This window comes from Euphorbia lathyris, chromosome 9 (genome assembly GCF_963576675.1).
Source record: "Euphorbia lathyris chromosome 9, ddEupLath1.1, whole genome shotgun sequence".
Taxonomy (NCBI): Eukaryota; Viridiplantae; Streptophyta; class Magnoliopsida; order Malpighiales; family Euphorbiaceae; genus Euphorbia; species Euphorbia lathyris.
This window is the reverse complement of record NC_088918.1, coordinates 1,071,717-1,098,739: the sequence shown is the minus strand read 5'-3', so window position 1 is coordinate 1,098,739 and position 27,023 is coordinate 1,071,717.

Here is a 27,023-nt window from a genome sequence, read left to right as displayed (position 1 = left end):
CCTCCTTGTCCGTAGGTAGTGCTCCATCTAACAGATACTAGCGGATTGCCGACCTCCAATCACTTTCTACTGTCGTGAGTAGGGATACTTCCTCTGAGGTGAAGGCAGGAGCTGCTTTAACTTCGAATGGACATTGTGGATCCGCCCAGTTCTCCTTGCTGGAAGCCATTTTAGCTAGATGATCCACTTCAGTGTTTGATCCGTGGGGCACATGGATCAATTCCCATTTAGTTTCTTTGGCTTCAAGGTGATCCAGCAATTTTTTAACTTCAGCAACGTATTTGGCCAAACATCATCCTTTACCTCGTAATTTTTTATCACTTGGTTGACCATCAACTTGGAGTCACTATAGATCACGATCCGTTCGGGAGTGATTTCTTTCAACAGGCGCAGTCCTAATATTAAGGCCTCGTACTCCGCTGCATTGTTGGTTGCAATAAAATCCAACATACCTTAGTTATCACCTTTGCTTTCCGCGAATATTTTATTCATCATCCGTTGATAGGTTGCACCTGCGTTCTTAAGCCCAAAGGGCATGACTTTGAAGCAATAAGTGGCTTGGTGAGTCACGAACGAAGTTTTGATTCGATCTGAATGCTCCATTGGGATTTGGTGATAACTCGACTTTACGTCAGTGAAAGAGTACATGGCGTGTCCTGCGGTTCCATCTACGAGGATGTCAATACACGGCAAATGGTAGTTGTCTTTAGGACAAGCTTTGTTGAGATCTGTAAAGTCAATACACATGCAGTATGATCCACCCGCTTTCTTGACTAGAACCACATTCGCTAGCCATTGTGTATAAAGTACCTCTTCGATGGCATCCGCCCGCTGGAGCTTGGTGATTTCTTCTTCTATCACCTTCTGCCTTTCAAGACCATGGTTTCTTCATTTTTGGACTACCGGAACCGCGTCTTTGTAGATGTTGAGTTTGTGAGTGATCATATCTGGACTAATCCCGGGGAGGATCTCATCTTTCCATGCAAAGACGTCTTTTGCCTCATGGAGAACCTTGGTGATTGCTTCTTTAATTTCTCCCTTGAGCCCTTTAGCCATTCATACCTGTTTTTCATCCGCCATGAGGTACATCTCTGTTTCGTCCAAGGCCATTGTGACGAGTTCTTCCTCCTCCTCGTCTTTAGACTGGGGGCGGATCATTAAAGATGCCGAATACGTCTCCTGAGCTACCTTTTGGCTTCCTCTGATCATTACACCTCCTTTGTCCATGGGGATATAAAGAGTTAAGTGGCGTATGGAGATAAGGGCTGCTGCTTCGGAGATAAAGGGTCGCCCAAGGATAATATTGTAAGCTAACTGGCCGTCCAGGATAGAAAATTCCAGATCGCCTTTCCAGACTTGATCTTCATCTGTTAACTCACAATCTATTGTTACCTGGCCTTTTGTTTGGATGGTATGTCCTGTCACTCCCAGGATGTCCACTACGGTGGTTTCCACTTGGATTGGGTCGACCATAAGCTTGGCAAATGCTCCTCTTGTGATGACATTGCACGAACTCCCGGTATCGATCATCACTCTTTTCATCTCCCAGCCTTCCACCATCATAGTAATGACCAAGGCATCCGCATGAGGAGAGATATCTGGGCCAACATCTGCAAAAGGGCGATTAAGTTATGCCTTGTCAAGAGCAGTGGTTCTTGCCTTTTTCAGTACAGGTTGGTACCCAGGTCCGCCTGCTATGACATTGATGGTCCCTTTTCCTTTCTTCTTCGGATCATCTCTGGATCTATCACCATCTCCATTCTTGCCATCATTTTGGACGAACCGGTCCAATTTGCCTCTCTCGATGAGACGTTCTATTTCTCTGGCTAACTCCCAACATGCGTCTGTGTCATGGCCATTTTTCCTGTGATATTTGCAATAATTTTTGGGATTTTTCCCAGTGTTAGTGTACTCTCCCCCTTTTGGTTCGGGGGTATGAAATGCTCCGTTTGTGCTGGCTGTTCTCTAACCACATTAGCACTTCGCTTTTAGAGGCATTAAGAGGTGTGAAGGACGTGACAAATGCTGATTTGTTCTTAGAGCCCCTCCGCCGGTTTCTGGAGGAGGAATCCTGGTGCTTGCCTTTTTCCCTATCTCGGTGGCGAGATTCGCCTTTGTCCTTTCTAGGCGGAGATAGTGATTCTCGGCGAATGTCGTCTACCTCCATAAAGTCCTTGCATCTTTCGATTAATTCTGCCATACCTCCATTTAGGCCAGCTCGCGGCGAGCTGGCCTTCGTAGGCCAGCTTGCCGAGCAGGCTGTGCCTGCTCGCCGAGCAAACCTGCGGGAATTGGTCAAAAAGACCAATTCCGCCCCCACGACTCCACGACCGGCCCCACGACTTCCTACCTATATAAGGACACGAAATAGGTCAAGAAAAGGGCCCGAGTCGCGCCTATAAATAGGATTTTTCCAATGTAAATTAGATATCTTTTATCTTTGTAATTTTCTTAGCTTTTCACCTTGAGAAATCCTCTCCACCTCCTCCATATCCTTCGAACCTCCATTGAAGACACCTCCGAAGCTCCGTTCACCGAGGATTGCTCAAGCTCCATCCTTAAGTCCTAGGAAGACGCCTGCATTGGTAGACAGGTTCCCTGAAAGGGATTTTTCTTCTTTTATATTCTGTCTAGCCTCTGATCCATGTTATGAATCCTAGGTTCATTGTATCTTCGTGACAATACTTCCATCTTTGATATATATTATAGTTTTTGTTTATTCAATTGTTTAATTGCTTTAATCTTTGTCTTACGCTTTGTCTGATTGGTTTAACTCATTCGATAATCCCAAAATTAAGTTGGCACATATTACGAGCTGAATCTGACCTAGTCAGTGCCTATAGGATTGACGACCCTATAGAAGATTAAGCCCAAATTGCTGAGCCTTAGAGCTAGTTTCGGCCTTACAAGGGAATCACGAACTAGGGACCTTAGGAGGATAGGTAGGGTTAATCGCCTCGGACACAAGTGACTTAGATTAGGTTTTAATTCAATTGCTTAAACAATCTATTTTCATTATCATCGTATCCCTTCATGTTCCTTCGGATAATTGCATTGGTAAAAGATCACCTAGGAGTAGTTTAACTTAATTAGGGGTAGAGTAACTTAATTAGGCGTAGAATAACTTAGTTAGAATTAGATAACTTAGCTAGGGATAGTATAATTCAACCTAGGAGTAGATTAACTTAAGCAAAACCAAACTCAAAACCCCCAAAGCCTAGATAACACCTGAGACCAAGCAATTCGATACTTGCAAAAATAAATCCTGTGGACAATACCTGGACTTTTCCAGAATTTTATTACTTGATAACGACGGGGTACACTTATCCCTAAGATCGGCCTTCTTCACGGAAGGAGGCCGCGTCAAATACTTACCGTCTATGGCCAATCTGAACCAGAGGCATAACGGACTTCCTAACAGGTGCCCAGTGTGCAACGACTCAGGGGAAGATGAGAGTCATATATTCCTGTCATGTCCCCTTGCATGCCAGGTTTGGGGCCTTTTCTTCGCTGACAGTCGAATGGAGGCAGTCCACGATTTCATCAGTTGGTTCAAACAGTTGTTAGAAACGCGTCTCCCGTCGCTGGAGATTATTGCAGTTATCCTATGGCATATTTGGAAGAACCGGAATCAGGCTGTCTGGGAAAAAAAATTCAACTTACCAGCTTCGGTTTTGACAGCAGCAAATAACGAGCACCAGAACTGGTTGGCGATCAGAAGAGGAACGCAGAACGTACAATCTATGCCAAGGCTAAATTCGAATCGATGGTGGAAACCAGATCAGGGCAGACTGATATGTAATGTCGACGCGGGAATGAATCATGAAGCGGGGTTCAGTTCATACGGTATCCTGATCCGGGATCATTTCGGCGTGTGTTTAAATGCTCAGAAGGCGAGTCTCCCACTACTACTCAATCCCGCGGTAGCTGAAGCTATAGCAATAAGGGAAGCGCTTAGTTGGATCAAACGCCTTAATATAACCCAAGTGGAAGTACAATCCGATTGCCTAGAAGTAGTAAATGCTATACAACATCAAAGCTTCAATATGTCCTATCTATCCGATGTTGTTCAAGAGTGATGTGTCTTGTTAATAGATTTAGATTTAGTTTCAATCTCCTATATTAGTCGGTCAGCGAATCTAGCGGCTCATTCTCTTGCGAAAGCGGTTAGTTCTAAGTCTGATCAAGGTGAGTGGGCATATCCTCCACCTTTCCTTACAAATATTCTTTCTGGTGATTTAATATAAATTCCATTTATTCTTTCAAAAAAAGCTAGATTTCGTTTAAGAGTCCTAACATGTAAAAAAAATCAGATTTAGGGAGGGCCGAATAGGTAAAAAAAATTAAAAATTTTGATTTGAGAGGGCCTACTAGGCCAAAAAAAAATCAATAATGTGGGCCTAACAGGTTAAAAAAAGGGGAAATTACACAGAAATTCATCTTTGAAAAACTATTTACAATTATGTCAAGTCATGATTTTAGATTATGTCAAACTAGTAAAATCAGTATTTTTAATATGTTTAAGGATCAGATTTTATAAATTAGAAATCTAGAATATATTTTCTAAGGTTTATGATTTATGAATTGGAGTCTAGAATTTTTAAATTATGGTGTAAAATCATAATATATAGAAAATAATGATATATTAAAAATTAAGTTTTATGATATGACTTAGTTGTAATTTTGTACTTAATTATGATATTCATGTATTTTACCCTAAAAAAAATTAGACATTTGGATTAGGAGATACCTAACGGACCCAATTTTTTTTTTTTTATAAATTTGGATTTAGAGATGCTTAACAGGCCTGAAAAATTAAAAATGTGGATTTAGATAGACCCAACAGACCCCGAAAAAAATTAGAAATTTGGATTTAAGCCCAAAATATTGCAATTTTGTATTTTGGACAAGCCTAACACTTAATGGGCCATTTTGAGGGGGCTAATTGAACCCCCTGATAATTATTTTTTTGAGATAGGAGGACCGAAATTATTCGGGTTAAGGTGGTTTCGGCGGCCGAAGGGGCGTGGGCCCCCTAGGCCCCTGTCTACGCTCCTAGATATGATTGATGGCACTGAGACCCCAAGATGAAAAAGGAGAATCATGCTACCTCATTGAGAAATAATTGATGTAAGGAAAAAAATGCATAATTATCATGTTTCTATCGGAAAGGTCCAATGGACCGGGACCATCGTAGAATTTTTCCACCCGAGAAATTTTACAGTACTCCGGAAGTAATACTCCAGACCAATGAAAATCATTTTGAATCCCACTACATGTACATGATCGGTGGAAAAAAACTATATATGTATGTGTCGTGAATTCATTGGTCGGGAGTATTACTCTAGGAGTACCCTAAAATTTTCCGAACACTAGTTTGTTTCGGAAGTTCAATCAATGAGAAAGTTATTTGTTTTCAATCAATGATATGGATTGGGGGTCGATTTTACACATATTTTCGCAAATAAAATTTTGAATTTTGTACAAGCCTAACACGTAATGAGACATTTTAAGAGGACTAATTTAACATCCCGATAATTTTTTTTTTTTAAGAGAAAGTGACCGAAGCTACCAGGTAGTGGAGGAAATAATGTGTTATAAATATGACATTTTTGGTTGACACATGAGGAAACTCTCCTCACCAACCCATAAGGAGGAATCAAAAGTCATGCATCAGAAATTATTAAAAAAATTGGCTGAGACATGAAGCCCAAGATGAAGTGAAGTGTTCACATGCCATTGCAATGATAAAAAAGTTGCTCTTTGTGCTGGAAAAGATTTAGGTGTGCAGTGGCAAATACATAGATTATTCAGTTAGGGGGCTGATTTTACACGTGCATTAGTAATTTTTTTTGCTAAATCGAACTTTTTCAACTTTTTTGATATATACGTGTTATAAGTTGAGTGGTCAAGAACCAATTTTTAAATATTAATGTACAATTTCTCAAAATTAAGCTAGATTTTGTTTATGATTCCTAACATGTAAAAAAAAATTGGATTTAGTGAGGCCCGAACAGGTAAAAAAAATTAAAAATTTTGATTTGAAAGGACCTACCAGCCAAAAAATTAATAACTTGGATTTAAGGAGGGTCTAGCACACAAAAAAAAATTATTATAAATTTGGATTTAGGGAGAACTAACAGACAAAAAAAATTAGAAATTTGGATTTAGGGAGACCTAATAGGTCAAAAAAAAAGTAGAAATTTAGATTTACAGATGCCTAATAGGCCCAAAATATTAAAATTTTGAATTTTAGACAAGCCTAACACTTAATGGACCATCTTGAGGGAACTAATTCAATATCCCGATAAATTTTTTATAAGACAGGAAGTACCCAGGATCAAGGTGGTTCCGACGGCCGGAGGGACCTGTAGATGTGTGATCATGTCACTAATGTTTCTTTCATTGCTTTTTAATTGTGTTCGTTTGCTGCAGTCCTACATACTTGCTTGCTGCACTCTGTGTAATAAGGAATCGTAGTTTGAAATATAAGAACATCTCCAAGCGCCTTTTAAATTGGTTTTACGTTAAAATTTGAGAATGAGGAATGAAAAATCAGCTACAAGATGTAATGGGCTTCGTAGTGGAATGACCATTACCATGTTTGGTTGCATGTTACAATTTTGTTGTAATAGAATGACAAAACCATTAGTTAAATTTTGTTTAACAACTCTTGTAATCCCCATTATATAGAAAAATGATTTGAATTCCCATTACATCCAAAGCATGTAATTCTAATTCCTATTTTTAAAGCTCAATCTAACTTCTCATTTATCAAATCTCACATCTCATCATTGTCAAAAACACAAAAAGAGAAAAACATGAAAAATTGAAAACGAGAAAAAAACAAAACAACGCAAAAAATGAAAAAATAACGGGAAACCGAAAAAAAGAAAGAAAAATAAAAAACGGTGAAAATTGTTGAAAACGAAAACTAAAAACGAAAAACTATTCATTAATTTATTGATTTCAGTTAATATAATTTTGTATTTGATTTCGATTCAATTTTTTTTCATTTTTCGTGTTTTATGTTTTTCACGTTTTTCTCAATTTTCATGTTGTTCGTTTATTTTAATTATGTAAATAAAATTTTATAATTACATTTAATTAGGAAAACATAAGTATTGTAATTGTCATTACATTCTATCATTTTGTTTTTATTTGTCAACCAAACATTGTAATAGAATCACCATTCCATTACATTACATTACAAATTTGATTACATTACGACTTTGATTACATTACATTGCATTACGGCATACCAAATGGACCGTTAATGTAATGGAATGGTGATTCTATTACAATGTTTGGTTGACAAATAAAAACAAAACGATAGAATGTAATGACCATTACAATACTTATGTTTTCCTAATTAAATGTAATTATAAAATTTTATTTACATAATTATAATAAACGAACAACATGAAAACATGAAAAATGAGAAAAACGTGAAAAGCATAAAACATGAAAAATGAAAAAAAAAATTGAATCGAGATCAAATACAAAATTATATTAAATGAAATCAATAAATTAATGAATATTTTTTCGTTTTTTAGTTTCCATTTTCAACATTTTCACCGGTTTTTGTTTTTTTTTCCGGTTTCCCGTTATTTTTTCATTTTTTTTGCGTTTTAAATTTTTCCATGTTTTTCTCTTTTTGTGTTTTTAATAATGATAAGATGTGAGATTTGATAAATGAGAGGTTAGATTGAGCTTTAAAAATAGAAATTAGAATTACATGTTTTGGATGTAATAAGAATTCAAATCATTTTTCTATGTAATAGAAATTACAAGAGTTGTTCAACAAAATTTAACTAATGGTTTTCTCATTCCACTACAACAAATTTGCAACATGCAACCAAACATGATAATGGGCCTTGAATGTAATGGTCATTCCATTACGAAACCAATTACATCTTACCAAACGGGACCTAAGAGTCAATTATTTGTATTATTTTTAGAGAGTGCACTAAGAGTCTCTTGAAGATGCTCTAAAGAACTTTATTGTGCTTTGGTATTGTCTAATGTAACCAGGGGCGTAGACAAATGAGGCCTGGGGACCTGGACCCCTTGGCTGCCGGAACCACCTTGACCCCGGGTACTCTCGACCCTCCATGTCTTAAAAAAATTAACAGGGTGTTGAATTAGCCCCTAAGATAGCTCATTAAGTGTTAGGCTTATCCAAAATTCAAAATTTTAATATTTTGGAGGTATTACTTAAATCTGATTTTCTATTTTTTTTTGTCTGTTAGGTCTCTATAAATCTAATTTTTTAATTTTTTTTGACATGTTAGACCTTCCAAAATCTAAATTTCTAATTTTTTTTGCGTGTTAAGCCTCTCTAAATCCAAATTTCTTTTTTTTGGGGCCTATTAAGCCACTCTAAATCCAAAATTTTAATTTTCTTTAAGTTTGTTAGGCTTTTCTAAATCCAAATTTTTATTTTTTTTTGGTTTGTTAGACCCTCTTTAAATCCAAATTATTAATTTTTTTTGGCCTTGTAGACCCTTTCAAATCAAAATTTTTATTTTTTTTACATGTTAGGAATCTTAAACAAAATCTAGCTTAATTTTGAAAAAGTATACATTAATACTTAAAGATTGGTTCTTGGCCACTAAAATTATATCCCACATATATATATAAAAAAATATATTTGAACAAGTTCGATTTAACAATTTTTTTTTTTTTTTTTTACGAATGCATGTATAAAATCGGCCTCCAACCAAATAATCCTGTATTCGCCACTGAATCTAACCTTCATGAGATGTTCACAAGAAGTTATGGTTGTGGCATAATTAGCATTGGGGTTATTTATTATTATTATTATTATTATTATTATTATTGGTAGACTCATTACATTACCATAGAAGATAGAAAACAAAACATTATATCCACTAACTCATCATCGATATAAATAGGGTAATTAATTTATTAGTCCCTATATTTTGATAAAATATACTGTTTAGTTTCTATATTTTCAAAAACATATGATAAGGTCTCTAACCTTTTTATCAGTGAACTGTTTAGTCCCTGTATTTTCAAAAACACACAATAAATTACCCTTTATTAGTTATCAGTGAAAAAAGCAATTCACACCTCTATGTATTTCGCTCACAACTCGCGTTCACCAAAAAATGGAGAAATGATTGAATCCCTAACCCATAATCAAATCACGTATGCTCACTCTTCCTGTTTGGATTGAAGGTAGAACTCGACTCAAGTCTCTCTCGCTTACACTTCCTGTTAGAATCGAAGGTGGAAATCCTCTTACTCTCAATGGTGAGTTTAATTTCTTTCATATTCTCAACTCATGTTTACTGTCAACAGTAGCGTTCACTTGGACCCTGAACAAATGAATTTGGTCATTCACAGTTAGATTTAGGCTCATTATAATCCTACAGTGGATATCCAAAGCATCCTAAGGTGTAGATTTGATGAGCCTAAATCTAACGGTGAATGACCAAATTCATTTGGTCATTCAGGGTCCAGGTGAATGCCATTGTTACTGTCAAAAGCTTTAGTGATGACGAAAAATGTTTCTGCTAATCCAAATTGACTAATAGAATCTTCATGAGAGTCTAACGGCATGGACTAAACAGTTCACCGAGAAAAACGTTAGGGACTAAACAGTTCATCGAGAAAAAGGTTAGAGACCTTACCGTGCGTTTTTGAAAATACAGGGACTAAACAATATGTTTTGTCAAAATGTAGGGACTAATAAATTAATTACCCATATAAATATATACTTTTTTTTGACAAAAAGCATCATTAGGTCATGGTCTCATTAAGCCCCTGATGACCAAAAAAAGTAATTTTGAACATAAAATTCGGTTAACAGACTATTATTGCAACTGCATTCAAAATTTGTATTTTTTCACTGTTTGAGAGCAGTTTTGGATGTGTAATATTGTTATAGGAAAACTGAAAAACCTTAATCCAAACTGTAAAAAATATATTTTTATATAATTTAAAATACAGATGGAGTTAATAACGTAGTTTAACATAATTAAATGTTTACAACTTACTAATTTGGCCATCAAATGCTTAATAAGACTAAAAATAAATGATCAGAGATTTAATATTATCCAAATAAAAGATTAAGAACTTAATGAACCAAAAACTGAAAGATCAGAGACCTAATAATACTTATTGCCTAGTTTTCTTTTTGCTAAATAACCGATAAATCAACTTTTTCACTTCTTCCTTAGGCTCAACTTTTTCTTTTTTTCCATATTGGTATTCAGATTGACAATAATTTTTACTGACCAATTTGGTCAATCACCATTGGATTTAATCTTATTAAAACCATGTAGTGGAGATTGAAATCATTATAAAACTTAGATTTACACCTGCTAGATCTAATGGTGATTGACCAAATTCACATAGTCAATCACTGACCAGGTGAAAACCACCGTCAAATTGAACTCAGAGGCTCAGTTTCTTGCTGAAACCGCCCATGAAACTAAAGGCACCCTGAATTTCAAGAACTACACTTCAACAATAATTAAAGTTGTATTATTCATTACATGATGCACGCACTTGTACTATTCATTACATCGTATGCTTAATAAATAAATAAACGTGTAAATTTGTGGCGAATTTAATTTTTTAGTTTCGTATTCAACTCATCAGACAAAAACTAATCTAAATCCACGCGATGTAAACCCATAGCCACTGAATTTTACACTTTTTAATATTGGTGGCCACTCAACGCCTCAAAACGATCGTTGACGGTCTCAAAATAATTAAAAAAGTTAATGATATTCTAAGGAACTTTAATGCTTAAAAAATTTCGTTTTTAGGTCATTTAGGTGTTATTTGGTTAGGAGAGACAAAGTGAATTTTTAGAGAGAGAAAGCTCCAAAAAATGTGATTTTGGAAAATAAAAAATGTGGTTTCATGGTAAATGTCGTTCTGAACAACTTTAATTCTTCAATATTTTTAATTTTAGGTCGTTAATGGGTCATTTTGAGGAGTTAGTTAAAGTTGAGTAGCCACCAATGTTAAAAAATGTAAAATTCAGTGGCCATGTGTGTAATTTACCCCAATTCTTTTTAAGAGTGAACTTTTATTATAAACCTGAAAGCAATAGATACATTAAGAAAATTAAGGATCATAATATGTTCATCAGCAGTAATTAGTACATTATTATTGGCCCTCTCTATAACATGTTTTACGGTGAGGATCATGATGATTTGAAGAAACTCTTGACAGAATAGAAACAATGGAATGAACAATATTAGCTGCTATCTTTGAATTAATCTGCCCAAAACCCAAACCCAGATCGTCCACATTTTTTATATAGTGATATGATAAATAATGAATTTGGATTTCAAGTGGTTCTCAAAGGCCCATAGCCTACTTTTAGGTCGGCCTATATAGGGTCCCCAAAAAGGTATGTGAAAGAAACAAGGTTTCAGACTTCAAATACACACTAAAGCCATTTGGAGAGGGAATGTAGATTCCGGACCAATACGGTGGTGACACATGTGTCTAGATCTAAGCTCAAATGTCTATAAATAGGAGCCTAATTCAAAGAGAAAGGTATATAATTCTATATACTCAAACTCCATTACTTTCTCCCTAAGCTTTGTATTCCCATACTAACTTAGACATCAGAGAGGGTTCACCGGTTTCTGGCCCCCTGTCCAACTGTTCTTTGTTTTACAGGTCATTGGAGGCAGTGTTCAAGTATTCCAAAGGATATTCCGATATCATATAGTATATAATACGCTTCTTTATTGTATTAGATTGTGTTTATTTATGTTGCTTCTTGTCATACTTTGTCTTGCAGCATCAATGATTGTTATCATGTGGCCTAACTTATTGACATGTTCTTTGCTTCTAAATAGGATCTCATGTTGCAGCTCAAGCTAGAGGGAACCACTTCTTAAGTAAAGTTGTGATCGTTTTGCGGTTATATGTTATACTTGCAACTCTTGCATTTGTTCCTTCAATAACATGCTATATGCACCGAAAAGACAAGTTCATAGTCTTTCAATTTATTGTTATGTGTTAATTAATCATGATTTATTGATTGTTTCTATTTTTTTGTTTTTCAATTTTCCATTGACCCCTACATTAATCTTTAATACTATTTGTTCATTTCCTATTGTTGCAGGAGACCTTAATATATCAGTTGGAAGCAGAAGCTTTGCTTACGTATTATTTATTAAGAGAGAAGTTGTGCTTTAAAGTGTCGAAAGCTGAGCAGTTGCTTTCTGAACTGACAGCAACAATGAGAGGAAAAGACATTCTTCAGTGTGAAGTTTAGAATGTAATGGACAACCTTTCTCGTGCAAACAAAAAATTGAAAGACTATAAGCTTCAGATAATTTACTGTTATATGCATAAATTCTTTAGTATATGTTATCTTCAAGGAACAATATATATTTAATGTTCAGGTTTGATTGACTAGATGATCAAAGAAGATAAATCTCATTTTATTTGTTTTTCTTCACATAAATAGGAAAAAATTTTGTTTGTTTGTTTTTTTTGAATCTTTTAAACAAATGCACCAACTTTAAAATGAGCTCCATGAATCGATTAAGGAACTGCCGTTCGCGGGGGATATTCTACCCAAAGTTTCAGATGAGAGAGATATAATGTTTTAAAAGGTGAATAAATTGAACAAGGTAAATATGATACTGAATTCAGTAGCATATTTATCTCGTTCAATTTATTCACTTTCCGAAACATCATATCTCAATCCCCTAAAACTTTGGTAGAATGTACCTCACAAACGAAAGTTCCTTAATTGATTCATTGAGCTCGTTTTGAATTTGGTGCATCTATTCAAAAGATTAAAAAAATGGTAAAAAACATAGATTTTTTCTATTTACGTTCACAAAAACAAACAAAATGAAATTTATCTTCTTTGATCATATTGTCGATCAAACCTGAACATCAATTATATATTGTGCCTTGAAGACACCATATACTAAAGAATTCATGCATATACTAGTAAATTACCTGAAGTTCATAGTCTTTCAATTTGTTGTTGGCATAAGAAAGGTTGTCCATTACATTGTCAAGTTCACACCAAAGAATGTCGTTTCCTCTCATTACTGCTGTCAGTTCATAATGCAACTGCTCAACTTCCGACTATTCAAAGTACATCTTCTCTGTTAATAAACTAGTAAGAAAAGCTTCTGCTTTCAGCTGATATCTTAAGATCTTTTGCGATAATAGGAAAATGAACAAATTGTATTAAATAATAATATAGGGATCAATAGAAAATCGAAAAACAAAAAAACAGAAACAATTAGTAAATCCTGCTTAACTAAGACATAACAATAAATTGAAAGACTATGAACTTGTTTTTCATTGCATATAGGATGTTATTGAAGCAACAAATGCAAGAGTTACAAGTATTACACACAACAACAAAGCATCACAACTTTTGTCAAGAAGTGATTCCCTCTGGCTTGAGATGCAACTAGAGATCGTATTTAGAAGCAAAGAACATGTAAAATAATAATAGAAAATATTTAGGACTGAAATATATATATATATATATATATATATATATATATATATATATTATTTACATTAATGTCTTTAAAAAATAAAAAATGGAATAATAAAAGAACATTAATAACAAAAAGTGTCAAAATAAAATAAAATTTATATTCTTAAAAACACATTTGATGGTTTAAGTTTTTATTTTTTTTAGTTTTTAGTTGTTTAGTATTTTATTTAAAATTAACATATTGGCATAAAATGTAAGGGCCAATTTTTTCAAAAGGGCTATCTAGAGCTGTGCCATGGCGGTTGCCACTGCCTTGAAAGCGATTTCGGCAGACCGAGGTGCAATCTGTAATTCCGGATAGAAATAAGAACGTTGGAACGTTCACTTACACGTTAGAAGGTGGAGTAAGACCAGGAAAAAAATAAGGTTCCGTTTTTGACTGATTAAAACGTTGAAGAAAAATTGAAACAAGTTAAAACGGATAGAAATAAAAATAAAATTCGGGCCCAGTCCGATCGGGCGGGCGTCGCGCGAACGAGCGAGCGCGCGCGTGTGGTATATTTGCTAAAACCTTCTTAACACAATTTAAAGGCTTCTAAAGCCCAATTCTATATATACCCACTCAAAGGGTTGTTTGTTTCCCATGTGAGATTGTAAATGTGCGCTTGAGAGTAAAGAGGTTAATGACAAATATACCCACACTTTTAAAGCTATTTCTTATTCAACACTAAAGCCATTTTATCTAACACTATCAAGTTTCAAGCTAAATTATAAAGCGATACAAACTAAATTCACATTCTCCTGCAATACCTTCAATATTTTTCCTTCTTTTGCCGAAAAAAATGAAATAAAAAAAATATTTGATAAGTCCAAACAGAGCAAAGTTCCTCCATTTGTATTTTTGTTTGAAGCAACAGAGACAGCAAAGAAGAAGAAGAAAAAGAAGAATGGAATTCTGAAGGAGTTGAAGAAATGTGAGTAGAGAGTAATTTATAGAGAAAATGAGACTCACATAAAGACAAAAATTAAGAGGTGGTTTCCTTATTTAATTATAGAATAACCCAATCTACATCAATCAAGGATAATATAAGAGGAAAAATATGAATTACCATAATTAAATTAAGAAAAAAAACTTTCCAATTATAAGACAGAAAGAAAACTTGCAAAAAGTCAACACACCAGCTTTAAGGACTCTTATCTATTTTCTAAAATATATCTTACCATTCTCATTCTCTGTTTTACATTATATAATTTTAAAAAATATTAAATGGAAAAGTAAAAATAGTTAAGAAAGCGTTTGGTTTAAGAGAAATTCTACAATACTCTGTGTGCAATACACATGTCCAATCAAAATTATTAACACTAATCATCTCCAATGAATTAGTAGGTGTCCCTTCTTTGATTGGTCATGTATATTACACCTGATGTAAAGTAAAAGTTCTCTTGGTTTAGCTGAAAATTCTGAAGGATATTGCAATATAGTAAAACCTCGATAAATAAATATTCGATAAATTAATAACCTCAATTATATAATAACTTTCTCAAATCCTGACTTGAGTCAATGGGATAAAACAATAACATTGCTAAATGCATAAGATAATAATTTAATAACCTCGATTATATAAAATAACATTTATTAAATATGTATGAAAATTACATATATAATTCATAAAATAAAGCACTTCCGAAAATAAATTTTATTTCAATTTTATGCTTTTCTAAAATAGGTATTTATAGTCAATTGTTTCTTCTTTCCATGCGAACTCAACTCAATTTCATTTTTAACTTTTTGGAGGGCATAAGCTACATTCGGTACATTCTTCTCATCTTGAAGGAAGTAATTTTTCAAAAGTATCTACGATAAGAAAAGTTTCTTTTGGAGGAACATGTGGTATAGTGTTACTATCATTTGGATCTTGATTGTCATCATCTTCGGCACCCATTACTCTTTAATATTTGTGTACTAACAAGAGGAAATTAAGAGGTGAAGAAAGGTGTAGGGGAGAATATTTCTGTAATAATTCAAAAGAAACTTCCTCCTAAATGTGAAGATCCATGTATGTTCTCTATCCCTTGCAAGATAGGAAATGTTAGGATTGAAAAATCTATGTTGGATATAGGAGCTTCAATAAATGTTATTCCACATTCTATATATTTATGCATCTTTAAATGTTGGACCTCTAAAAGAAATGAGGCGTAATAATTGAATTGGCCGATAAAACTAATGCTTATCCCGATGGGGTGCTAGAAGATGTACTTGTGCAAATTAATGATTTGATTTTTCCTTCAGACTTTTATGTTTTAGATATGGATGATGATAATTTTTCTAAGTCTTCACCAATTATTTTAGGATGACCATTTCTTACTATGGAGTTCAACGACAAAGTGATTAAATTTAATATGTATGAGTTCAATAACCCAATTTTCATTGGCAAAACGATATCATTGTCTCGCTTAAAAAAAATTAAAATCACAAGTAAATCAATTACTCAAGGGTAAATAATTTATTACTCCCTATATTTTTAGGTAATACACTATTTAATACCTTATTTTAAAAAACATATTATAATATAATGTTTTTACCAAATATAACGGTTAAAAATCTAAAAAAACTAGACAGAAAGACCAAAGGGTTAATAATGATAAAAAAAATTATAGAGACCTTATAATATGGTTTTCAAAAGAAAGAACTAAACAATATGTTACGTAAAAAGTAGGAGACTAATAAATTATTTACCCATTATTCAATTATCAAGGATAACATTTTCTCACTAAAAAATGTAAAAACACAAGTAAATTAATTAAACAACCAAAATATGTATCAATTTATGCTCCACGTATAAAGGCTTAACGTTTAAAAAATGGTACCAATTTAGACCTCGATGTTTAGCTTGATGTATTGTTTGTTTCTTTTTCGATTTCATGTAATGTTATTTAGACCTACAAATAACTTTTGAAGGTTCTTCAAATATAACACAAATTGTTTGAGTTCTATGTGAAGATTCTGTGCATAATTTTGTTTTGGGGTTTTGATAATTTAGTTGTCAAATTAAAGTTTGTCCATTGTTTTGGTTGAGAGTATCATTTGATACTCGGGCTAAATACAATATTGGTTACTGAACTTAGAGTTATCTCAAAATGGTAATTCAATTTCAATTTATTTCAATAAAATCACAACTTTCAGTTTTGTCTCAAATAGATGATCCCGATAATTTTATTGGTTAAAATGCATCAAAATGATGTAATGACTGACACGTAAGTCTGAGTTAAGTCAGATTTTTAACGAAAACGACACTGGACAACCACGTGTACACGACATTATTGTTCCGCCGCTGAATGTATACTAAAATTTCTCTAATTATCATGAAACCTTTTACTATACTCCTAATGCAATACAATCAACCAATAAAAAAAAGGGATAAGTACACAAAAAATGCCTGTGGTATACACTTTTTACAAACTCGAACCTATGGTTTTTTTTTTTTTTTTTGTAAAGAGAGGTCTGTGCTAAACGCCGTTAGCAAACAGAGGCAAAATTGACTAACGGTGTTAAAATTCAAAGAGAAAAGAGTTAATTTGGTCCTTATATTTATTTATTTTATAAATTAACCCCCCTAATTATCTAATTATCACAAATAAACCCCAAAATCAAAAATAAAAATAAAAAAATACCATCTTCTCCATCTCTTTTTAATTTTTGATTTTCATTTTTCTTTCTCTCTCTCTCTCTTCTTCTTCCTCCTCCTCTCCTTTTCTTCTTCTTCTTCTTTCTTCTTCTTCCTCCTCCTCTCCTCTATTCTTCTAATTTTTTTTAAGTATTCTGAAATTTCAGAACGTCTGAAATCCAGACGTTCACCACGTCTGGATTTCAGACGTTCTCCAGATTTCTGAAATTTTTCCAGAATTCTGGAAATTTTCCAGAAATTCTGAAATCAAAATTAAAAAAAGAAGAAGAAGAAGAAGAAGAAGAAGAAGAAGAGAGAGGGAGAAGAGAGAGAAAGAAGAATGAAAATCAAAAATTAAAAAGGATAGAGAAGATGGTATTTTTTATTTTTATTTTTGATTTTGGGGTTTATTTGTGATAATTAGATAATTGGAGGGGGGGGGGGGTTAATTTATAAAATAAATAAATATAAGGACTAAATTAACTATTTTCTCTTTGAATTTTAACACTGTTAGTCAATTTTGCCTCTGTTTGCTAACGGCGTTTAGCACATACCTCTCTTTGCAAAAAAAATAAAAACCAGAGGTTCGAGTTTGTAAAAAGTGTATACCACAAACATTTTTTGTGTACTTATCCCTAAAAAAAATGGATGCATAAGATCTCATTAGGAGATAATTGGTGATAACATAAGAATTAATATTAGTAGAAGTATCTCTATCATAGACAATCAAGAACGTCTGGAGCAATGAGAGCCGTAAGATCTAACTAAACATGAATATCGCTCTTCCTCTCACACGTGGATCAATAGGAGACTCTCTGAGCCCGACTCAGACTATATCCCGCCGAATTCGCCTAGAAATAAGATAATCCAAAACAAGTAGGATACGAATTGTCTAAATTATGTCCAACTGTATTCAAACAAATCAGGGTCGGTCCTGATAATTTACGGGCCCTAGGCGAAATAATAAATAAAGGCCCCTTTAATAAAAAATATTTTACGTAAAAAATAAAATATATTTTAATACATGATAAATAGAAAGGTATTTTATTAATAATTATACGGTACGTATTATTACGTTCACTAAATACAATTGTTTATCCAAAATAAAAAAGATGTTTCACAAAATTTTATCCAAAATTTTATCATTTGGTTAATGTGTTATTATTTATCAAAAATTGTGTCGTGTGGCGAAAAAAAATTACAAATCGATTAATTTTCCATCTAAAATGGGTTAAATGTCACTTATGAAATCCTTCAACGTGAAAATATTACCAAATGATATGATAAAAAATTTTGGATACCAAAAAATAACTGAATATGAGTGTAATTCTTCAATTAACCATCAACCTATATTAAAAAAAAAATCAATTAGGCCTCTTTTGAGTTTCAAATATTAATTATTTGGACCCTTTAAAATCTAAATGATTTGTAGAGCTTTTTACATGAATATCACAATTGATTACAAAATTACAATTAAATCATATCATCAAAATTACTTTTCAATATGTCATTATTTTTCATATATAAGAAATAAAGTATGATTTTATGTTCGAATTTAAAAAATTTAGACCTCAATTCATAAATTCTAAACTTTAATAAATATATTCTAAACTCTTAATTTTTAAACCTTAATCTTTAAAATATATTAAAAATAATAATTTTATTTGTTTTACATAAACTTAAAGTATCATTTTACATAATTCTAAATGAGTTTTTAAAAGTGAATTTTTATTAAAAAAAATTTGGAAAATTCTTTTTATTTCTACAAAGTGAATTTGTATAATTTTTTGGAAAAAGAATTTGATTTCTCCTGCTAAGGGATATCTAAAAAAATACACTCATGGTGGGAATCGAACACCCAGAGACTAGTATGAGGTTTGTAAGCCTTACCACTTGGCCACTTATTTCAATTTTATACAATTTTTATTTTTATCATTTATATAAATATTCACAACTAATAAAATTTTTGGACCCCCTTACAGCATTGGGCCCTAGGCCGGGGCACTCCTGGCCTAGGCCCAGGGCCGGCCCTGAAACAAATCTAAGTACATGGATATCCTTTTAAATACGCCTAGAAATCACACAACAGATATATACACATTTTCTCAGGAATTATACTTCATTGCTCAATACTTCATCTTGTTCTCTACTAACTTTAGCATTCGATTAAGGTCGTCTGTTAACCGTCTCGCCCTGACCATTTTTCTATCTTATTGCAAACACCGAAAAAATCCCACCACTAATCAGAGAACCTCTCATAACATTACTTCACTAAAAAAATGTAAAAACACAAGTAAATCAATTGTAAATCAATTGTAAATCAATTACACAACATTGGCAAAGGATAACATTATCTCACTAAAAAAAAAAAAATCTAAAAACACAAGTAAATTAATCATCCAATTTTCATTGGCAAAACGAAATGTTATCCTTGTGAGATCAATTACTTAGGCGTAAATAATTTATTAGTCCCTATAGTTTTATATAATACGTTATTTAGTACCCTATTTTAAAAAACATATTATAATGTCTCTATCTTTTATCAATATTAACCTTTTGATCTTTTTTATTTTATTTTTTTAGATTTTTAACCGAACATATCTTAACTTTCAAGACAACCATAGTACAATATAAAGTAATCATATTACTCTGTTATTTTCTGTCTGTCTGTTTATACCAAATATAACGGTTAAAAATCTAAAAAAAAAATAGACAAAAAGACCAAAGGGTTAATATTGAAAAAAAAATAGACTTTATAATATGTTTTTCAAAATAGAGAACTAAACAGTATGTTAGGTCAAATGTAGGAGACTAATAAATTATTTACCCATTACTCAATTCAGGGGCGGATGTAGGGGGTCAAAGGGGGCATTTGCCCCCCTCCCCCTTCATCCCATTAAAAAAATAAAAATTTAAGTCCAAAAATAAGGGTTAAAGTGCAAAAATACCCCTAATTTTTTGGGTCAGGAGCAATTTTATCCCTAACGTCTAAAATGGTATAATTTTATCCCTAATGTTGGAAGCCAAGAGCAATTTTACCCCTAACGTTGATAAATTGGGTCAATTTGAGAAATAATTCATCAAACTGTCTTCGAGGTAAAATTGGTGCAAAATTACAAAATTGATATGCAATTGGTGGAAAATAAAGAAAAAAATGACTGGATTTTATAATAGTGTCTGAAATTAATCCAATTTATCAATATTAGGGATAAAATTTCTCTTGGCTACAAACATTAGGGGTAAAATTTTACCATTTTAGATGTTAGGGGTAAAATTGCACCTGACCCAAAACGTTAGGGATATTTGATGCGTAACAACCCGAGAATCCCGGAAATGGATGATTACGAGTCGGAAACATTATAATTTACGTTTTTTATAAAAAAAAAATCATGAAAATAATGCATGACAATTGAACGATTTTGCCGTATTGTTTGTTTATTTCGATTTCATATCATGTTATTTAGATCTACAAATAACATTTGAAGGTTCTTCAACTAGAAAACAAATTGTATCAGTTCTATATCAAGATTCTGTGCATGATTTTGTTTTTCATTTTTGAGAATTTAATTGAGATTATCATCTATCTGGTACTTGTTGAAAAGTTGTTAAAAGTAGATATATTATGTTAGTTAAACTATAAAAATATGTCATTTTGTTTCATATGCAAAAGATTCCGTGTGGAAGTCTGTTAGGGGATGTCAATGTAGTTAGGATGTCCAGGTTTCTTTCCTTTCTTGGGTTACCAAGCTTTACTCAAAAAAGATTTTGTGTGGAAATGAACAAATTCCAGAGAAGTTAAGTTCAAGACCCACCAGGTTGAGAAGTGTTTATGAGGAAAGGTAGCTGAGCAGTGGCGAATACGGGATCGTTCACTTGAGGGGGCCGATTTTACACGTGGTGTGATTTTTTTTTTGTTAAATCGGTGTTTAATAGAAAAAATCCCGATTAAGAGAGGGTCTAGGTAAAAAAAAAAAAATTAGAACTTTAGATATAAGAAGGCCTAACATGCCAAAAAAATTAGAAATTTGGATTTAATGGGAGATAGCAGGAAAAAAAATTAGAAATTTGGATTTAGAAAGGGCATGCCCAAAAAAATTGGAAGTTTGAATTTTGAAATCATCTAACAGGATCTGAGTCAATTTTGAGGTGCTAATTCAGCATCCGATCTAAATTTTTTGGAAACAGAGGGCCGAAACCACCACAACCTCATATTTTGTGAAGACATGGGGTCAAAATTACTGGTGACCATGGTGTTTCTGGCAGCTGGTGGGGCCGGCCCCTGTCTCCACCTGTGTACATACAATCAGTTTGCTTCTGACACTTTCATATAACTAATTTGAGCATATAAATACTGGTTAATATAGTGATAGAATGTACCAAGTCACATGAACTCGGACCATTGGTAGAAATTAGCATGTTTATAGAAAGCTTTAGAGACATGTTTATAGAAATTATTCCAGGCGGTTTGCTTCCTCCTTTTAGACCTTCGTTTCCGTGTCTATGTCTATTTTCGTGTCTGTGTCCGTGCAATATATATTTTTGAAGCTGAGATGTTCAATTATGAGTTGCAATATAAAATATAATAAGATTCAAAATCTGAGAGGTTTCATCTGATGTGTTTTGTGTATTGATGATATGAATGTACAAGCTTAAGCAATTCATTAGAGTGTTATTCTTTTCCTCTCAAAGTTTTATTTATTTGAGGTTGAAGTTTGGTAGAAATACGAGGAGTGGTAAAAAAAACCATATTGTAACATGGTAACGAAAAATGTGACAATCAACGTCGAGATGTTTGGTACATTCGTGAAACACTAGGTTAGAGGCAATGTGAATGGCAGCCTCATTATCACAAAAAATAGGGATGGGTAAGGAAAGAAGAATGTGAAGAACATTTAATAAAGGGAATACGTGCAAAAATACCCCCCTAACGTTAAAGCCAGGAGAGTAATATGGTGCAATTTTACCCCTAATTTAGCAGGCAAGAATAATTCTACCCCTAAATTTGACAAGTTAAGTCAATTTAAGAAATAATCATCAAATTGTGTTTCTCAGTCATAAATATTATCATTTACAGTTCACATATGCTTCACTTTATCACTAATTAGTAACATGTCACAAACATACAATTAAATGAGAAAGATAAAAAAAATTGTATTTTGTACGAGAATGAAAAAAAAATCAATTATTTCACCGAATTTAAAAATTTTAATTTCTAATTATATTATTAAATCATAAAAAATATGAAATCTTTTTTAGAATGAACACACGTGCAATTGGTGTAGAATAAGGGACAAAATATCTGTATTTATGATAATGTATGAAATTGATCCAACTTGTCAACGTTAAGGGTACAACTATTCTTGCCTCCCAACATTATGGGCAAAATTGCATCGATAATAGGGGTGAAATTGGTCATAGCTAGAAACATTAAGGGTATTTTTGCACCTTATCCCTTTAATAAATAAGAGATCCACCTGAGTTTGCAACTATTACTAGCCATGCTCCGATATGCACTTCAGCTGAAGAACGACTATAGCTAACAGTAGTTTATTTCTTAGCCTTCTAAGAAATAAGGGAGTCACTTAAAAAAATATAATAGCCACTAACGGAATGACGAATTTGTTTGCAACGACCCCAATCTGCGTCACAATAACATTTAAGGTGAAAGTCATCGGTGGAGGTACCGCATAAATAGTAATGTATGGTACCTTTAAGATACCTAATGAGATGGATAATAGCATCCATATGATGTGAACATGGGTTATACATAAAATGACTAAGTTGTTGAATAGCAAGCCCAATGTCCGGCTGAGTGAAATTGAGATAAAGATGACGTCCAATAAAACAACGATAAAGATCGGGAGAAGAAAAGATCGCAGTGTTTTGTCTGCACTTGTTACAGAAGAAGGTAAATATACTAATGGAACTTCCTCATTTGCATGTTAAAGTAGTCTTACTGTTAGTTTTGTTGCATTTTGGAACTATTTCATGGAACCTTTGTAGATATAGAGAGAACAACATAAAACTTTGGGCGCAAGCACTTGATATTAAGCTATTTGCCATGTAACTGTTTTTATATGTATATTCATGCATTAAAATGAAAACAAATTACATAAAATAAAAGGAAAAATGATATTTTATCATATTAAAAAGCTTGTAGAAGATTATTAGAAAAATATTTGAGATTTATTGAACATGTGATTAGCATTTACCCACTTTTGAAAGGCGATAGGATCTTTCGCCTAGGTCTCAGTGAAGTAATATCACCCTCTAAATCATGGGATGTGCCTGATAGTAGGCACTAGTTAGGTGAGCACCTTACCTTAGATACGCTTTGGACAGTTTGCTGGCATGGTTGATTCAAATCATGGGTGATGTGGCTGATAGTTATTCCTTATTATTTTCTGGGTTGGTTGATTCAAATAAAATATGTGAGAAGTAGAGATTGAATATATACTCCAATTTTCTCCGTGTATTGATTTTGAGTTATGGGAGAGACTCTTCTTACTGAAGAACCTAAGCATCAAGCTGAAATTGACAACTTTAATCGAGAAGTCTATAGATCAGCAATGCAGAACGTTGATCGCTCTGATCATATTTTAATGATGGGAGGAAAAGAAACTAAAGGTGGAGAAGTTGAGTAAAGAGAATGCGGAGAAAGCCGAGAAACGGGAGGGAATGAGAGAGAAAAAAGAAAAATTGATAATTCAGTGTAACAAAAAATTGCATGATTTGCGAAATAAGAGATCCGGATTAACAATTGAAGAGCTAGAGGATGAGGTGAGAAAACAAGATTTTTGGTTGATTCCAATTGTATTTCGGAGGCTAAGCGTTTGAAGTCAGAAATTAATGACTTTGTAGGTGGGTGCAGAGAAGGATGGGGGATGGGGTAAACTATGATGCGCTCACATTTCCACAAGACCAGTTTGGAGATCCTCCTATGCCCAGCCTTATCAATGAATTTTTCTGGATAGCTAGTTATCGACAGCTAAACTTGAAATAAAAACTAGTGAAATTTGATATTTTTATCTTAGCTTTAGTACTTTTTTTTTGTTAATGGTAATTAGTAAATGTAGTTGAGTAATAAAGGGCAGCACAAGTGTGCGGAAGTACCTAATTCTTTGGATTTTACTAACATTATGACACTCGAGGCGATCTTGAGAATCGAGTATGCTAGAAATGACTGACACTCCTTTTGTAAGTTATCCATAAGACACTATATTGATGTAGTGCGCAAATGGGTAGGACTAGAACATTCTACAGAAACTGATGTACTTGGATATTTAATCTTTGTAGGCGTAGCCTCTGCTGAGAATTACTATGTGCATAGAAGGGTAACATATGTTTTGTTTATTTATATATCGTTTTTTAATTTTATTATTTAGATCTAATTTAACTATTAATTACAGTTAGCATCCACAATGTAAATGCTTTGTAAACATTATTAGTGCGGCTAGGATCCACAAGATGATTGGGTAGCATGCACCGGTTGATGGAACAATAGGAACCACCATTGCGTTCGATGCATATAACCGTGGTGACATTGAATTAGCGATGTATTCACAAGATAACTTCTTTTATCATGCGGTTATGGTAATTGGTTAGGGGAAAGTCGAGAGAAAACGTATCATTATATTATGATGGAGTCGGTAGTGTATTGATTATGGCCGAGAGTATTTTGATTTCAGTTTATCGTTACAAGGTAGAAGTGACATTCTACGTAAGTATATATTGATGTCATTGTTAGGTTAGTACTCATATTTTTGGTACATTGATATCTATGTGATAAGATGGTCTATGTTCATTTTTCAGTAGTTCGTGCTGCCATTGAGCCTCTTCTCTGACAAGCTATTCCATCAGTGATTCAATCCCAAGTTCCGGTCGATCAAAGAATTGAGGATGTTCCTAGCACTTCTGCCGCACATAATCATGACTTGGTTGATTCTATTAATCAATTGATTCCGCTGATGTTCGTAACACCAACTTTGGACCAATGAATCGAAGCTTGTTTAGGATCGTTGGATCTATAACAACATTGATTCATGGTTAGTCTTACAAAGCAATGAATTTATAATATAGGTTATGTTTAGGAGTCAATGAATATCCTCCGTTCTAAGCATGCTTCACAAATGGATGTTATGCGTTTGGAGTTGAATGAGGCTAGACGCAAGCAGGTTTGTGGAAAGGAGGGGCTATCTTGCTTGTCCTACTGGACATCACACGAATAAAACATGTCTTAAGAAGAGGGGGCTTACTAAAGAGTCCCAACCTGATGTGATTAGAGGAAGATCAAGAGAAAGATCGGACAACCCTCGCTACCAAAGACATCATCACTCACCTTCACCTGTCAAGGCAAGAACCAAGGCAAGATGGTTCGAGATCCCTGAAGCGACAAAAGAATGTTAGTCATAATTCTATTGAATCTCTGATTCACCGTTATGAAGCTCACAAAAGGAATTTGGCAGCTTCCAAGTCTCCTAAGCATCGTGGCCAAGAGCGGCTGAAGCGGAAAGAAAAAGAATTTTCACTAAAGGAGGAAGTTCTTAACCTTATTAAAGGTGAGTTTCGGCAAGTTATGAAGGAGGGATTACAAGCTAAAGGGTCCATCGCGAATTAGACAGATCCAACCCTCAAATATGCTCTATTAAAGGATTATAATAAAATGTTTGATCCAATCCTTCATGTCAAGAAATATTCGGCTCCTGTCTGACTATTTATTATGTTCTTATGTCACCAGAGTTGGTTGACAAGGAAGATTCTGATATCCCGATATCAACTAGTATCATATAGATATCAATATACCAAAAATATGGGTATTAACTTTGTAATAACACCAATATACTTACCTAGAATGACATTTCTACCTTGTAACGATGAACGAACATCAAAACACTTTTGACCATAATCGAGATACTACCAGCTCCATCATAATATAACCATACACTTTCTCTCTCGACTTTCCCCCAACCAATTACCATAACCGCATGATAAAGATAGTTACATTGTGAATACGTCGCTAATTCAGTGTCACCATACTTATATGCCTCAGCAATGGTGGTTCCTATGGTTCCATCAACCGGTGCATGCTCTCTAATCATCTTGCGAATCCTAGCCGCACTAGTAATATGTACAAAGCCTTTACCATGCGGATGTTAACTGTAATTAATAGTTAAATTATATCTAAATATTAAAATTAAAAGACGATATATAAATAAACAAAACATATATTACCCTTCCATGCACGTAGTAATCCTCAATAGAGGCTACGCATACACAGATTAACTATCAAAGTATATCGGTTTTTGGTGGATGTTTCAGTCCTACCCATTTGTGTACTCCATCAATAAAGTGTCTTATGGATAACATAGGAAATGAGTGCATGTCATGTCTAGCATACTCAATTCTTAAGGTCGCCTCGAGTGTCATAATGGTCGATTGAGCCCAACATGTTTATATATAAGAAATTTGGAAATAATGTTAGCAAAATTCAAAGAATTAGGCAATTCAAATAACTAATATCTATAATATTATAATGACTCAGGTACATTTATCAATTAGCATTAACATAAAAATACTGAAACTAACATAAAAACATTTTAATTAGCTACCATATGATTAACATATAGATAAAAATACCATGTTATAGCTACAGATGTAGCAATATTATTTACTATTGTTCTCGTCAATCCATTTCAACTTTTATCTTGTTCAACTCGGTAGTAGTCTAAGCAGTGGTGGAACCTTGAGTAAAAAATTGTGTACATAAACAAGCTGACAAGCAAAGTTCGTGAATAAATAAATAAAATGCTTACAAATAATTACTCATTTATTATGATTGTGAAAGAACTCGTCTAATAGCAAATGAAATAATATTAAGTTTAGATATT